The following is a 16514-nucleotide window of genomic DNA, read 5'->3' as shown; positions in this document are numbered from 1 at the left end:
CCCCCAGCTTCTTCTTTACCCATCGTTTCCCACACCAGTCAGTAGCAGAGCCAGTTTATGCAACGGAGACTATCCAACTCCGAAGCATGGGCTCTATTGGGACCATAACCCCGAATGTCTCAGTAGCCAGGCAGATGACATAGGTTAAGTGGTTGAGAGCAAGACTGGGGGAGGGAGGTGGGGGTGTGCTGTGAGGAACTCCAGGCTCTGCTCTAAGGCATGCAAATTCAATTTTAAGAAAACATTGCACCAGCCAAACAAAACTAATCTATGGCCTGAGTGAGTGGATGAGGCCCTGAGGTTAAGTTTTCTGCCTGAATGAATGGTCTTTCCTATTCCCCTCAACCAAGATGTCTGCTAGAGGCAGATCTCCAGAAACATACATCAAGCTATGAACGACTGTCCAAAAAGTCCTGCGACTTCTCTGACACCCCCATGCTTAAGACTCCGCATTTCCAATGCAGGGGGCATGGGTTTGACCCCTGGTCAAGTAACTAAGAGACCCCATGCTGCGTGGTACAGACTAAAAAACAAAACCTGAGCAGGTCTTTGCTCCAAGGCTTCCAGAGATGGGGTAATCCTTATTTCTCCAGACGGCCTTGAATGGGGCCTGCTTACCTCTACCACTAGAGCCGCTTACCTCACTTGCCTGCCCTAGACCACTGATGGGGGTGGAGTGCCCAGGTACCGGCGTATCTTTTATTTTGCAAACTACTTTTTAAGTGTGGAATTTTTTTATTTATTATAAATAAACAACAAGCTCACTGTGGAAACACTAGAAAATTTGGAAAAGCAAAAGTTAGAAAAGAAAAAATAGTCACACCTCCCTAAACCAACTCCCCAACCCCTTCGCTGCCCCATCCCCATTCAGAGAAGCACTGGTGACACCTTGGTGCATATTCACACTCCAAGTCCTTTTTATACATAGGTAAAGCTCTAGTCTTCTTTCTGGCTCCATAAACTCAGCGAGGAGATGCTTCACGCAGCGCTCACACCAGGTTACTTCTCTGACTGTGGGACGGGATTGCACCACGCCAGCCGCACGCTCTCACCAGACAAGGGTTTCAACACACAGGTGTAACCTGTATAAGCCTTTAACTCCGCAAGCTTCTCGAAGGCAGGCACTATTTAAGCCTCAGAGACGCTACAGCGCCAGGTTCACAGTAAGTGCTTAATAAAATGTTTCTAAATACACAGCCCCTCCCCGCCCCGCCCCTCTCCCCCCAACAGCCAACACACCTGCCTCAGCCGCCAAGGCTTGGAGCAAAGAGGAAACACAACCAAAACCTGGGGAGACGGCGCTTCGCGGTTTCCTAGGTAACCAGGTCTTAGGCTGGGGAGTGCCCATGCATGCGCACACTGGCCCTTCCTTCCCGTAACCTCCAGAGGAACGCAACCAGTAAGACTGCCAGAAGCCGAGCGCGCATGTGTGGTTCCACCAACACCCCGACCGCCTCCGCCTTCTGTCCGGTCGGCCCAGCCATCTCTGCTATAAACACTGTCCGGAAATAGTGCCCATTTCTGGAAACAGGGCCTCGTTAACCAATCGTTGCTTGGGGCGGTAGGAAGGAACTGGCTGAGACGCGCCGTCTCATTGGAAGATTGGGGAGTGGGCGGGGCCAGAAGCTAGGTGCTGCCAAAGCAAGGAGGCGCGAAGCGAGGCAAATTTGCTGCCGCGGGTGGAGGCGTGGCCCCGGGGGCGGCCGGGAAGGCGGTGAAGGGGCGGGGTCCGGGGTGGGGCGGGGCGACCGTGGGCCCAGAGAGCAGCGGTCCGCGACAGGCGGCGGGAGATCGAGGGCGAGGCGAGCGCGACACTCGCTGGTGGGGGAGATCGGCGCTCGGCCGGTAGGTGACTAGAGCGAGTCCCGGGGCGAGGGGCAGCGAGGACGGGTCACTCCTCAACCCGGGGCCGGGCTTCGGCCTGGCCCGCCGCATCGGAATGGTGGGGTCGGCGGCGCGGCCCGGGGACCCACTCGCGCCGGTCCTCGGCTGTGGCAGCTGGCCGCCGGTGCGCCCTCCCTCACGCCGCCAGGGCCACGGTCGCACGCCGGCCTCACCCTGCACACCCGCAGGCCACACGCTCGCCCGAAGCGCGCGCAAGGGCCCCTTCCTTCCCTTTCGCCGACACCCCCGTTTCCCCGCGCCAGGCTGCTCCACCGCCCAGGCCTGCCCGTCCTGCTCGGTTCCCTGGATGTTCTCCAGAATGAGGGCTTACCTCGGCACTGGGCTTAAGGTGCCGAACGCCCCAACGCGCCGGGTCCCTGCGCCCTCCCACCTGTCCAGGCAGTGAAACCCTCAGGTCTTTCCTGGGAAGTTCTTGGGGTCACACCCCGAGCCTGGGAGAAGAGATGGAGCCTCCGATTAGCACCCAGCGGGGCAGTGCTGGCTGGTCGCAGCATCCTTTCTCTCCCTGACCCCTCGATAATTCTTTCCACTCCACTCAGGACTTCCTCTGTCGGCTCAGATAAAATATCCCATCTTGGAAGTCCATCATGGCCCTGGCAGCCTGCAGCCAGAGGCACCAGACAGAAGGAGGCCCCTTGTAAAGAGCCCCATTTGCCCAGGAACCTCCTCTGTGCCGGGTAACTTCAGGAAAAGCAGTTTGTTTCCTAACTGAAGTTAAGATGTGGCTCTCAGTCCTAAAGGGTGGACTAGGGAATGAGTAGAGAAAAGAGACAGAAATCTGTGATATAAATTGTTTTAACTGGAGGACAATGAACACTGTCCCTTGATGATGAACTCAAAAAGCAAGTGAAGTTATATGGTGAGAGGTGGGATCTGATACAAAATAGCCTTCTGAAGTTTATTCCAGGAATAAATGTTGAAAACCCCTTGACTAGAAACATAGTCTCTCTGAAAGATTAGAAAGAGATAGTATCTTTACATTAGTGATGTGTTTTTTTTTTTACTTAGTGTCTTCATACCTGTAACCCTTTTCCTTCAGATTTGTGTGTGATAAGATAGATAATATTGTCCTGTTTTAGAGGTGAGGCACCTGAGGCAGGTGTGTGTTTGCCAGGGACTGGAGGCGGGTAAATGGCTCTTGCCCAATGCCTCACAGCTGAGACTCAGGGTGACGACTTTAATCTGGGCCACTGGAATCTTTCCCCGGCTCCTTTCCCTAGCAGAACCACGTTATGGAACTTGGATGCAGGACATGGGGAGAAATATTTGGTGTGGTATTTATGCTCTTAACATGAGAGAACAGGTGCTTGTCTCACTTACAAAGTGTTTGGATTTACTCTTGGTGTTTTTTAAGTGATGTCAAAGTCCGTTCCTTTGGTGCAGTGATGCCAGACCTCTGAGATTTTCAGATGCCTGGAGGACATCCTCTTTTATTTTGAAGGGTGTGGCAGTGAACTTCTCAGAAGGCCTCAAAATAAAAGTACTCATCTCTGACTTTAATTTTAGAAATCTATACCCAGGTATGTGTTCCAGCTCTTTTGTGAGACCAGACAGCAGTAAGCCACCAAGCTTCAGTCCCCTTCTGACTGTTTTCAGGTTATAAGGAGTAGTTCTGAAAGGGGGTTTTTCGCCCCTGGTGCTGTCTGTTAGAGTTTGTGGGAGCAAGCGGTACCACAGACAGAGACCCTGCCAAATGAACCCTCATCTATTAAACAAAAATGTCTGGTTGGCCATTTCGCCTCCACAGACGGAGGTTTGGTTCCTCATTTTGTTTCTCCTGTTGAACACTGACTCCATTGTGATCTGCTTGGAGTGTTTGTGTATCACTGAATGTTGAGAAGCGGGCTTGCCCTGATTGGTTGTCCAACTCCAGGCAACTGTTGTGGTTTTTGTTTGGTGCGTGGTAACGGTTCATCCTGGCCAGGGTCTGGTGTGAGATCTGCAGAGATGGAAGATGGGTAAAGACTGACCCAGGGCCGTTCTCCTCGTTGTTGGCACCCTCTTAAGGGTGTCCGATCACTTTGGCCTGCGACGTCACTTTAGCTTCCTATTTTTTTTCCTGTCTCAAGGGACAGCACATGAGCTTTCCTAACCGGCCTGCCTCCCTTGATGAAGAGCTGAGAGATTCATGTTGGTTGACCTAACAGATGGTCTTTCTGGGAGGGTAGTTAAGAAATCTTAAACCAAGTTCGGCCCTGAATTAAAAGTGTAAGTTAGCTTGATACACACATAGAGAGCCTCTTTCTATCAATGGCTTCCATCATCTGAGAACTGTTTTTTTTTTTTTTTTTTTTCCTGGCAAAAGGTTAAAATGCAACTAAAATTCTGCTTTCATGATTAATAAGTCACTACCGCAGTTGTATCTGATGCTTCCTGTTTGCCCCATTTTAGTATTTCAGTTAAACTGGAAACATCTGAGCCTTATGGGCCCTTTGGAAGACACCAGTGTGAAAGTGGTGGTGGAGGGGGGGACAGTTCCCTGTCAGTGGATTTGGGAAGCTTTAAGGATAAGCCTGCTCCCCCTGGCCTCTGCACGCTGAGATCCCTGGGCAGGGCAAGTAGTAGGGGTTGAGCACCTTCAAGGGGTAGGTGAGCTTTTAAATTGATGCACGTGTGAACGCTCTGCATTTGCTGGGTGGTGCTGACTGAAATGTTGAAAGCAGTCGATTAGAAATGGAAGGCCAAACATAGGGCAGATGGAATAGTAGAGCATTTCAGTCGAGCTGAGCGAGGCACTGAACATCTGTTGGCTTTGGGGTCTTCAGTTCTAGCCTTGTCTTAACTACCTGAGGGACCGTGCAGAGAAGACTCACTTTTCCTCAGTGCCCTGTGTGCCCTTCACTGTATTCTAGTTTAAAGGCTCCCCTTCTCGTGGTGGCCAAGGCAGAGGTGGGGGTGGATGTGTAGATTGGGAGTTTGGGACCATCAGATACAAACTCTTACATACAGATTGGATAAACAACAAGGTCCTACTGTACAGCACAGGGGGCTATATTTAATATCCTGTAATAAATGATAATGGGAAAAATACATATATATGTATATATAAAACTGTATCACTTTGCTGTATACTAAAAATTAACACAACATTGTAAATCAACTGTATTTCAGTAAAAAGATCCCCTTCTCTTCTTGCTATTTTATATGTTTTAATCTCTTATCCTACTGGTATGAATCCCTTGAGATTATATGACATTGAGAATAATGATACCTCATGGCCATTCTCTGCGTTTTCTCACAGTATTCCAACAAAGGAAGGCAGGGATCAAGATCAGGAACATGAAGCCTAGTAAGGAGAGATCAAGTGGATGAGATTACTCAGGGAATCAGTGTCATGTCCAGAATCTAAACCCACATTTCTTGACATCTAGTTCAATGCTTTTTCTACTAACTTACGTATAAAAGGATAAGTTGGGAATTTTTTTGTTTCCAAAACATGTCCATTTTGAATATAACTAAACCAGGTAGCTGCTTTATTTTTCCATTTACGTTCACAGGGATTATCAAGAAGTGTTATCAAGTAATTAAGAGTCGATACTTGTTATCCATAATAATTATTACTAAAAGTCTGAAAGATAAAGAGCACATCCTCTGGTCAAGCCTGCTTATCCCTATTTTACAGATGCAGAAAGTAAAGCAGAGGGGTCAAGCAACTCGCCCAGAACGGGAGAGCCAGTCCACGGCATCTTTGTGCCCTGTGTGGGGGGTTAGGCTGCCGGGTCAGAGAGAGAGCCAGGTCGGGTTCAGGTCTGCCACCGTCTGCCTGTGTGACACCAGGCAAATCAGTTCACTTCTCTAAGCGTCCGGTGCCCCGTCTGTAAACATTTCGTGGTGTTGTTTTGAGTAGAAAATGAGAGAATATATATAAAGTGCTGAGCTCGGCACGGAATAAGCCAGAGGATACAATGGCTGTAAATGTGGCTGGTGGTTGTAGTGGTAATCGCAGTACTGGTAGTTGGCAATTACCACTTTGACTAGACCTGTTTTCTGTAAGATGATGTCAGGAAGGGTCAGGCTGCCTGACAGGGCCTGTCATTTTCTCAGCAGGACCACGAGTGGGACATGTCTTCTGTCTGGAGGTTTTAGCTGTCATGTTCTCCCTGTCTTACACTAAATTCTGCCCTCATCACCCTCCTAAGGAACCTAACAAGGCTCCAGCTCTGCCTGCTCAGAGCTGGCAAGCCTAAACCTGGGGCACCCTCGGCCACCACCCAGAGGAAGGCACAGCTGTGCCTTTCTGGGGCCCTCCTGTGTCCCCCATGCAGTGAAGTGGGTGCCAGCCTTAACTGTGGAGGGGAAAAAAGGAAAATACTGCGTAGAATATAAGTCAACAAACACTTGTTCCTCTCTGGGAGAGTAAAAGGGAAGCCTGGGTCCTGTGGGGCAAGGTTCCCACCACCGTGTGGCACCCTGCCCTTTGTCATCTTTTCACTGGTCTGGGGGCCCTTGATCCACAGTCAGCAACTCTCAGATTTCCCTTTAAATCACCCAAGGGAAAAAAAAGCAAAAAAACAGTTTCACATTACATTTTAAATTCTTTTTCTCCCCCCTTTCTTAATAGAAAACAAAAATGCAAGCTCCCACCAGGCTGACGTCCCCTTTAAATAACATCTTGTTTTCTCTTGGGGAAGCTGTCTTCATGGCCAGAGAGTCATTTCTAAAGTGAACCTAGTTTTTAGAAAAAATAGATCACCGGATGTCAAGCCTCGTGTGGAGCTAACAGTTCAGATGAAAATGAAACCAGCAGGCCCAGAGTGGCAACTCCACACTTGACTTCAGACTGTAGGTGAGAGGCAGAGTGTGTCTGAGCCCAGGTCGGCAACTGGTTGGCCCCACAGACTGCATTTGATAGGTGCCTTAGTCATTTTCCAGGCAGCTTTGCTTAGGTGAGCAGAGCACTTTCTCTGGAAGGTGAGTCACACTTGCAGGGGTGTAGGTGACATGCGATTTATTCCCCAGCTCAGTCACAGGAAGTCTTGAGCAGACCTTGTGGAGAAGCTGTCTGCCAAAGCTCATGTTCATTTCAGTCCAGGGGCTTTGGAGGCAGGGGGAATAAGGAAGCCAGCTAGGGGCTCCCAGGGCTTGCCAAACAACAGAAAAATGGCTCCTCCAGCAGGGGGTCATGTGGACCCGGCAGAGAGCCCAGATCAGCAGTGTCACCACGCTCTTGAGCCCAACCACCTTGAGGGTGGAAAATGGCCCATTTCCAATGACAGTCAACAAAGAAGCCAGAGGAGAGCTTTGGCTCCAGGGAGCTGGGAAACCCCTTGGCAAAAAGCAGAAAGATACAAACCACAACTTTGGTGTGAAAGGCCTTTCGGGGAACCCTTTTCTACCTGCTTTCCTTTTTACCACCTGAGTTGGAGGCTCTGAAGAGCTCCAGGGATCAGAAAGGCTGGATTGGACCTTGGCTTTCAGGAAACTTGCGAATTCTGAGCCTGCCACACCAGTGTTTGGATTCAGAAAGATGCTGCAAAGGAAACTCCTGAGCCATCTCTTCCACACAGTTTCTGGTTGCCGGACTTTCTGCCGACCCTCTTAGCACTAAAGCCATGACCAGGTATCCTTCAAGGCACAGGGTTTGTTTCAGACTCTCTGACCTGGACCAATACAGTTGGTGTTGAACTTATTGCTGAAGGTCAGAGACCTCTCAGTGTCCAGGTGGGCTTGACTTTATTGAAACCACAGGGGAAGAGCTAGTGTTACCTTGTTTCATTTATCCATCGCAGGCTCCTCTCCAGCCCCCTGCCCACACCTCTTCCATCTAGACTAGCCAGCAGTCACTTTGGGTGGGCGTGGCTAAGTGACCTTAGGCCTGAACCTCTCTGTCAAGAAAGAGCTGCTGGGCTTCCCTAGTGGCTCAGTGGTAAAGAATCCACCTGCCAATGCAGGAGACATGGGTTCAATCCCTGATTTGGGAAGATCCCATATGGCAACTAAGCCTGTGTGCCACAACTATTGAGCCTGCGCTCTAGAGCCCAGGGGCCACGATTGCTGAAGCCTGCGCACCCAAGAGCCCGTGCTCGGTAGCAGGAGAAGCCGCTTCAGCGAGACGCCCGAGCATCGCAACCAGAGAGTAGCCCTGTTCACCGAAACTAGAGAAAGGCCCATGCCGCAGCGAAGACCCGGCACAGCCAAACAAATAAATAAAATCATAAAAATATTTAGCTTTTAAAAAAGAAACTGTTTTGAGTTACAGCCTGGAAGTGATCATAACCATTTACACACTTCTCTGTTTAACAAAAGAGAAAATGGTGAACTCAGGAAGTTAAGTGAGTTGCCCAGGGCCACACAGCTAGTTAATTGCAGGATCTGAGCTAAAGTCCAGGCTCTTTGTGCCGTGCTGTGCTGCCACTGAGCGAAGGAGATACTCCCAGAGCAGGGGTTACTCCTTCATGTCCCCACCCAACCCCATCACACTTGGTCTTTCTTCTAGCTCTGCCAGCCTGGGGAGGGTGGAGCCAGAGCAATAGCCACCCTGAGTCTAAGGAAAAGTAAACAGAAAGCTATTTATTTGACACTCTCTTGTACCATGAGGTTCGTGTAACCACAGGAGGTGAAGGTTGATAAGAAAATACAATTCTGGGCAGGGTTACCTGGAAGTCTCAAAGGTTGTCTCCACCTGTAGGGCACTGACCTACCTCACCAGGCAGTGTCTTACCCAGAGGTGGGCCTTCAGTAGCTATGAATGATTGATTGTGAGGCTGCAAACCCACTGTGTGCCAAGAAGCTCTTCTATATCTTTTTCCTGTTATGTGGGCCATGGCATACAAGTGGCCCAAAGACCTGGAGTAGTTGGGCATCATTCCCTCCAGATCCATCCAGCTCCTCTCAGTGAAGAGGCTCTCCCTTGTGGGCAAAGCTTGATGTCCCCTGAATAATGTCCCCTCTAAGTCCAGAGAATTGTCCTGTCTGAGATCCACCACCATGCTCTGCTGTCTTTGACATTTCCTTTTACCAGACCAGAATTAGTCCTGTCACTACTAGGGAGAGCTGGGAGGTTTGGGACAAAGGGAGGCTTTGTCAGCCTCAAATGAAGATGCTCTTACCAATTAAGATTAGAAATGGACTTCTCTGGCCCAGGAAGTTAGGTTGGATGATAACTAACCTAACCTAACAGATAACTTGAGCCCGTGCTCAGCAGTCCCAATTGGGAGATGCTTTGAGAGGCAGGAATAGATTTACAAAGACGAATACAAGGGACTTCCCTGGTGGTTCAGTGGTTAAGATTCCATGCTTCTACTGCAGAGGGCACAGGTTCAATACCTGGTCAAGGAACTAAAATCCTGTACTCCCTGTCATGTGGCCAAAAGAAAAAAAAAAAGATGAATGTGAAAGGCAGAGATTTGCGTGTTACCTCCCATCTAACACATGTATGCAAATCTGAGCCCAGATGCATGCCAACCAGTTGAGAAGGGTCATCATCTCAGGAACTGGAAATCATGTGTTTCTCTCGATGAGCATGTAGGAGTGAGTGTACATTCTCAGTTGCGTCTGCCTCTTGTGACCCCTTGGACTGTAGCCTGCCAGGCTCCTCTGACCTTGGAGTTTCCCAGGCAAGAATGCTGGAGTAGATTGCCATTTCCTTCTCCAGCATTTAGGAGAAAGGATGACAAGGTGGCTCAGTAGCCGGCTTGCAGGACTCCTCCTTGCTGGGGTGCAGGCAGAATACGGCTACCATGCTGTGTGCGTGGAGCGGACTTCTTCCCTCCAGCTCACCAGGCGACTGCACCGCCTGGGGTCTCAGAGCCTATGGCACCTGTCTGTCCTGCAGGAGTACATCCGGCATCCTTTATCCCAGTCAGAGCTCACCAGGGGCATTAAATGCACTGGCTCTGCTAGGCGCTAGCATCTGAAAACAAGGACAGCTGAGATGCTGTCCCTCGACAAGGTCGCTGTGGTGGCAGAAAGATGGACATAAAGGCAGATACATTGTGTGTGTGTTCTGCCACCAAGTCACGTCCAACTCCTTGCAACCCCATGGACTGCAGCATGAAAGGCCTCCCTGTCCCTCACCATCTACCAGAGTTTGCCCAAGTTCGTGTACATTGACTCAGCGATGCCATCCAACCATCTCATTCTCTGTTACCCTCTTCTCCTTCTGCCTTCAGTCTTTCCCAATGTCAGGGTCTTTTTCAGTGAATTGACTCTTCACTTCAGGTAACCAAAGTATTGGAGCTTCAACTTCAGCATCAGTCCTTCCAGTGAGTATTCAGAGTGGATTGACTGGTTTGATCTGCTTGCTGTCCGAGGGACTCTTACAGTCTTCTCTAGCACCACAGTTCAAGATTATCAATTCTATAGCACTCAGCCTTCTTTTGTTGAGGTGCTGCCCCTCGACAAACTTGCCATGGTGGCGGGAAGATGGACATAAAGGCAGACATATTAGGTGCCAAATTATGAACCATGGCTGTGGGAGCTGGAGGGGGCTGAGTAAGTCCCCTCAGATGGTGGCTTCCCTTCCCCAGCTCCCATGCAATGGTGGAGGTATAGGCTCTATCAGTAGAAATGTGCTGGAACGTAGCTCAGAGCCAAAGCAGACAGCAAGTAAGTGAAAGGTGAAAAGTGAAGTCACTCGGTCATGTCCAACTCTTTGTGACCCCATGGACTGTAGCCTACCACACTCCTCCGTCCATGGGATTTTCCAGGCAAGCGTACTGGAGTGGGTTGCCATTTCCTTCTCCAGAGGATCTTCCTGACCCAGGGATCGAACCTGGGTCTCCTGCGTTGTAGGCAGACACTTAACTGTCTGAGCCACCAGGGAAGTCAGTGAATAGCAGGCCGTTAAAGACATAGCTGACTTAGCCTTCCAGGCTGGGGAGGAGAGGGCAGTGGCCGCGCTTGCCAATCCCGTATGCTTGGGGCCAATCAGACAGAGGCGCAGGCGGATGGTCTGAGGCCCGACCTGTGACAGTGGGTCTCAGTGACTGGGCTACAGCAGTGAGAACTCGAGACCATTTCTGCCTTGGTCACCCTCGCATCTGCTCTGGCCAGCACAGCACCTGGAGCGTGGTAGCCACTGGCTGGCTGTTGTGCATGGCAGTGCAAAACTAGAATCCACACTCCTCTTTCTGGGTCGTGCTGGCCTGAGAGAAGCTAAGCTGCCAGAGGCTGGCTCCTGGTGCCCCCTCCTTTACCAAGGAATTGATCTGGGACCCGCTGAGAATATTCCCTGTCTTAGTGTGGGTCCCAAGGCCTTTCCTCTGTCCTGGGGGAGGACAAAGAATGTGACCCCATGTTAGAAAGAGACATGTCCTCAAGGGACATGTCCATTCAGGCCAGTCTGTCAAAGGATGTGTAGGACAGCATCTGAAACGAGGCCATGGTCAGGGTTCAGGGCCATAGTCTGGTGCCACTGCCAAAGGGACCTTGTCCTTCGTTTCGTATAGCCCCATGCGTTGGAAGCCTTCTGTGGAAAGCCAAGTTGTTTGGGTTTCTTGTTTATTCTGAAGTTCCTCAAACTAGTTCCTCAATTTCAGAACCAGTCACCAATATCTACAATGAAGTTGAAGCCTCTTCCCTGACAAAGAGGCTGAGCCCATGGCTTTTCAACTCCCCAGCCGAACAGGTAGACCCTGCCTGAAGCCAGTCCTACCTGTGAAAAGCAGAGTTAACCAACCAACAGAGGTGGGGGAGGGGTTGTGTTGCAGTGGAAATTGACCACAGCCCAGGGAACTGCTCCTTGCTCAGAACTCAATCTGAAAAGTTAAATAACAAGTTTTTCACAAGCAGACCTTGCTCACGGTGATGACCTTAAGGCTTGGCAAGATCCAGAAGTGTGTTTTGACTCATCAAAGAAAGCCGGTTGTGTCTGGTTTGATTTTGGCGTGGAGGGCAGTTTATGGCCCTGTCATCAGAAACTGGTCGCGATGGAGTGGTACACACTGCAGCTACCACTTCATCAGAGCACTCAGTTACATCAGATACCCCAACCTGCAGATTTCAGTGACTTTATGAAAATTTTTTGACATAGCATACATTAAAAATTGCTTCCTGCATATTGGATAAAACAAAGTACACATGTGGTCAGGGTTTTTCTCAATACTACACCCTCCATGCTCCTGCATACCAGTCCCATAATTGTCTCTGGATCAGTGATGCTTCCAGTGGCATCTTTCTATATGCTATTGACTCTCCTCATGCAAAAGATTTGACAGTTGAATTGAAAATGTCCTTGTAATGTGTTTAAGGTTTATACAATACCCGATATCAGGGAACTGGGGACCAAGTAATAACCACATTTATGAATTTAATAACTGATGCTCAAGGCTTTGCTATTAAAAACAAAAACAAACAAATGGTAAGCTAGGCTCAGGAAACCCGGAGCCAGGCTTTATAAAATGAACAATGAATTTGAATTTTGTCATAGAATTGGCCCCTGGGATGGGCCCAGCTGAGGTAAGCACGGGTGGGCTAAGGAACACAGGCCTGCCACAGGCTTGGCGTCTTTGTTCCCCACTGCCATTTTAAAGTTGCTCTTTCCAGAACATAGGCTGGCTGTGCTTAGGCTTCCTAATTGAGATGCTTCCTCCTGGTTCAGTCCCTGGGTTTCTCAGTAACAAACGTTTGGCTTGTGGCAGCTTCTCCATTTGGGTCCCAGTTTTTAAAACTTGGATCATTTGAAAGTGGATACAGTGTCATGATTAGAATATGGACTTTGACGTGAAAGTCCCATGTGCAAATCCTGCTTCTGCCACTTCCTTGCAGTGTGACCTTGGGCAGATCACTTGATCTGCTGAGCCTCAGTTTATCCCTCTATACAAGGGGATATTGTAAGGATTCAAAGAGTAGTACACATGAATACATAGCAAAATTACCTAATATACCTAATACATAGCAAGCAATCTTAGCTGCCATTATTATTTTTATTATAATTGACAACCAGCACGTAATTCTCTGCAGACATACAACAGCAGGTTGTTGAAAACACCCAAAGATGTCCACAGGAGAACTGATTTCAGCTGTAGCTGCTGAGGAGTCCTGGGTCCTGGTCCATCATGCACAGGCAGGTCATTGTTAAGTCCATTCAGAGCCGAGGCCTTGCCAGCAGACATAAGCAGCCAAAGAGGGGCCAGTGTTTTTCTCTCAGGTCCAGTTCTGCTGGTTCCCACTCTTTTTTTTTTAAATTTTTACTGGGGTATAGTTCATTTACAATGTTGTGTTGGTTTCTACTGTACAGCAAAGTGAATCAGTTATACACATGCTCTTTTTTTACATGCATATCCACTATTTTTTCCCAATTTTTTTTCTCGTATAGATCATTACAGAGTACTGAGTAGTTCTCTGTGCTATACAGCAGGTCCTTATTAATTATTCACTTATTTATAGTGGTATGAATATGTCAGTCTCAAACCTCCAATTTATCCTTTTCCCCACTGGTAATCATAAGTTTGTTTTTTACATCTGTGACCCTTATTTCTGTTTTGGAAATACGTTTATTTGTACCATTTGTTTCCCACTCTTTATGGGGCCGCACGTGCCCACGAGCATGCCTTACATCTGGCATCTTCGCCACTGCGTTAACCTTGTCACTGGATGGTTATAAATTAAAAGCAGGGAAGCACTGGCCACCAGCGCTGGGGCGGCTGGCAGAGCCATCTGTGAGCACCCTCCTGCTTCTTGAGTCACTGCAAATGAAACTCACAGTCCCCAGGGGAGAACAAGAAGGGGGGTGAAATGGAAACCAAAACCAGGAGGGACGAGCTTACCCATCTCCAGCTTCTGTGTTCGCAGCCCTGTGGCCAGAACTCACTGACCAGCCCCAGGGGTTCTGGCAAGGTTTCCTCTGTGTGTGTGTGTGTGTCTGTGTCTGTGTGTGTGTCTGTGTGTGCAGGTGGGGGTTACAAATGTGGACCCGATGCCTCATTCCATATCGAGAGACCCTCTTTTAGTTATAGCTTGGTTTCACCATAAAAGTAATACCCCAGAGAGAGCATCTCTAGAGGGACATGTAAGAAATAGGTAATGGGATCCCCTCAGAAGAATGGGAGAAGGGTGGGAGGGACTTATATTTCTCATTGTATATCTTTTCTGTATTTTATTTTTGCCACTTGGAAACATCTGTTAAAAAAATGAAGACTGAGGGAATTCCCTGGCAGTCTAGTGGTTAGGGCTCTGCACTTTTGCTACCAAGGGTCCAGGTTCTATCCCTGGTCAGAAAACTAAGATCCCACAAGCAGCATGGCATGACCAAAATAGAAAAATGAAGACTAGGAAAAGTAGTACCTGCTCACTGCAGAAAAAAAGAAAAAGTGAAAATGTTAGAAAAGTATAAAGAATATTAAAACACCACCAAGGGAGAACCATTGCTGCATATCTGTGCTAAGTGTGTACATTTTTATAAATGTTGGTAAAACATACAGACACATGCTGCTGCTGCTGCTAAGTCGCCTCAGTCGTGTCCGGCTCTGTGTGACCCCGTAGACGGCAGCCCACCAGGCTCCCCCGTCACTGGGATTCTCCAGGCCAGAACACTGGAGTGGGTTGCCATTTTCTCCTCCAATGCATGAAAGTGAAGTCGCTCAGTCGTATCCGACTGTTGGAGACCCCACGGACTGCAGCCTACCAGTCTCCTCCATCCATGGGATTTTCCAGGCAAGAGTACTGGAGTGGGGTGCCATTGCCTTCTCCGACAGACACATGCTAGGTGGGATCATGTTGTGGTTGAGTTGCTCAGTTGTGTCCAACTCTTTGTGACCCCATGGACTGTAGCACACCAGGCTTCCCTGTCCTTCACCATCTCCCAGAGTTTGCTCAAACTCATGTCCATTGAATCGGTGATGCCATCCAACCATCTCATCCTCTGTCTTCCCCTTCTCTTTCTGCCTTCAATCTTTCCCAATATCAGGGTCTTTTCCAGTAAGTCGGCTCTTTGAGTCAGGTGGCCAAAGTATTGGAACTTCAGCTTCAGCATCAGTCCTTCCAATGAATATTCAGGGTTGATTTCCTTTAGGATTGACTGGTTTGATTTCCTTGCTGTCCAAGGGACTTTCAAGAGTATATGATTCTGTATCCTTTTTATGTTAACATTGTATGCCATAAGCATTTTTCCATATAGGCAAATATTATTTGTAAATGTTTCTAATGGCTGTGCCATGACTTATTTAATATTATCCTCTCATGTAATTAGACATTGGTATCCAAGTGTTTTACTGTTATAAAGATATACTGAACATCTTTGTACATCTTTTCCTGTATTTCTCCATACATGCTCCATACCTCCTAGATTGCAGTTCTGGAGTTGTGTGCACAAATGGCTATCTTCCCTTGGTGTATGATGATTTATCATATTTAGAGTTCTTTTATCTACATTACTTCATGTGATGAGTCAAGGGAATAAGGGTGAGAAGAACAAGGAGGCCGGGTGCCAACAGAAGGGACTTCCTAGAGGTGGGAGGCCTGAGCTTCGCCTGGGAAGGATAAGCAGGATGGGCAGGGTGGCCCACACAAGGACGAGGCGCACACGGAGACTGTAGATCTGAGTAGCCAGCAGGGTCTGGAGAGCTCAGACTGGCCAAAGCCAAACCCTGTGTTTAGGGAAACAGTGGTGAGAGATTATGGACCACAGAGTTGGGACCGGGCCGTAAGCCGTGCACAGCCGACAGATGTCTTTCAGCTTGAGGTTATCTTAAGGACATGATGATTTGAGATTAGCTTGGCCTCAGTGTGGGATGGGAGGGGTCAGGGAGAAGCTGAAAGTGGGTAAGGCCTGTGCTAATGGAACAGGTGTGCGGTGATTTCGTGCCTTAAACACTGGAAAGGACTGGAGACGGCAGTGTTTCAGCACACGTGGGACTAGTTAACATTGACATGTGGTGGGAACTGGGGATGGGCATAAATATTATTCCACACATTTCATCTACCCGGCAGTGTGATCTATGGAATTGGCAGCGAGACTGAGTTTTGTGGGCATGGCAGATTTATTTTTTATAACTGACCTATAAGATTTTAATGATTAATGTACATTCACATTTCATTTCCTCTTTAATGGGAAATGCTTAGGCAGAAATTGCTCTCCTGGGAAGCAGGCCGCAAGCTGGCAAGGAGGCAGGTTTTGAGATTCCTGCAGCTGAGTTTCATTCCTTCCTGCAATGTCTTATTTCTAGATCCCAGTGCCCACTTCATCTCTCTGCCAAAGGGAAATTCGCCAGCCCTACAGAGGCCTGTAACTTGTGACTTTATCGGCCCAGGTTGGGCAGGGAGTGGGTTCTGTTCCAGTGGCAGGGTTTTCATTCAACGCCCAGTCTCCACCATCTGCCCCTACCCTTTAAGCTCCTCCACCTGGAACCCTGCCCCTGAATTAGACTCCTCTTGCTCTGCTGAGAGTTTCACCCCTGGGGGTGGATCAGGATCAAGCACAGTCCCATGGTCTGGTACCTGAACTCCATCTGCAGCCTCATCTCCTGCAGCTGCTGACAAGCTTTGCTCACCAGCAACCTCAAGCTGTTAATTCCTACAGAGACTCATTTTGTTCCTTAACTTTTGCCGCCCCCTCAATTTGGAATGTTTAGTCACTCAGACATGTCTATCTCTTTGTGACCCCCATGGACTGTAGCCCACCAGACTCCTCTGTCCATGGGATTTCCAAAGCAAGAATACTGGAGTGGGTT

The 16514-nt window shown here is 48.7% G+C and overlaps 1 protein-coding gene across 1 annotated transcript in view; it reads left to right on the top strand.

Moving 5' to 3' along the window:
• Positions 1741-16514, top strand: part of MAP3K14 (mitogen-activated protein kinase kinase kinase 14) — a 42979-nt gene continuing 28205 nt past the window's right edge. The window contains exon 1 of the mRNA XM_018065266.1: positions 1741-1845. The gene's annotated coding sequence lies outside the window, so the exon portion shown is untranslated. The remainder of the gene's footprint in view (positions 1846-16514) is intronic.

The sequence above is a fragment of the Capra hircus genome, chromosome 19 (genome assembly GCF_001704415.2).
Source record: "Capra hircus breed San Clemente chromosome 19, ASM170441v1, whole genome shotgun sequence".
In the NCBI taxonomy this organism is placed as follows: domain Eukaryota; kingdom Metazoa; phylum Chordata; class Mammalia; order Artiodactyla; family Bovidae; genus Capra; species Capra hircus.
Note: the sequence above shows the minus strand (reverse complement) of the source record. Positions and strands in the feature narration are given on the sequence as shown.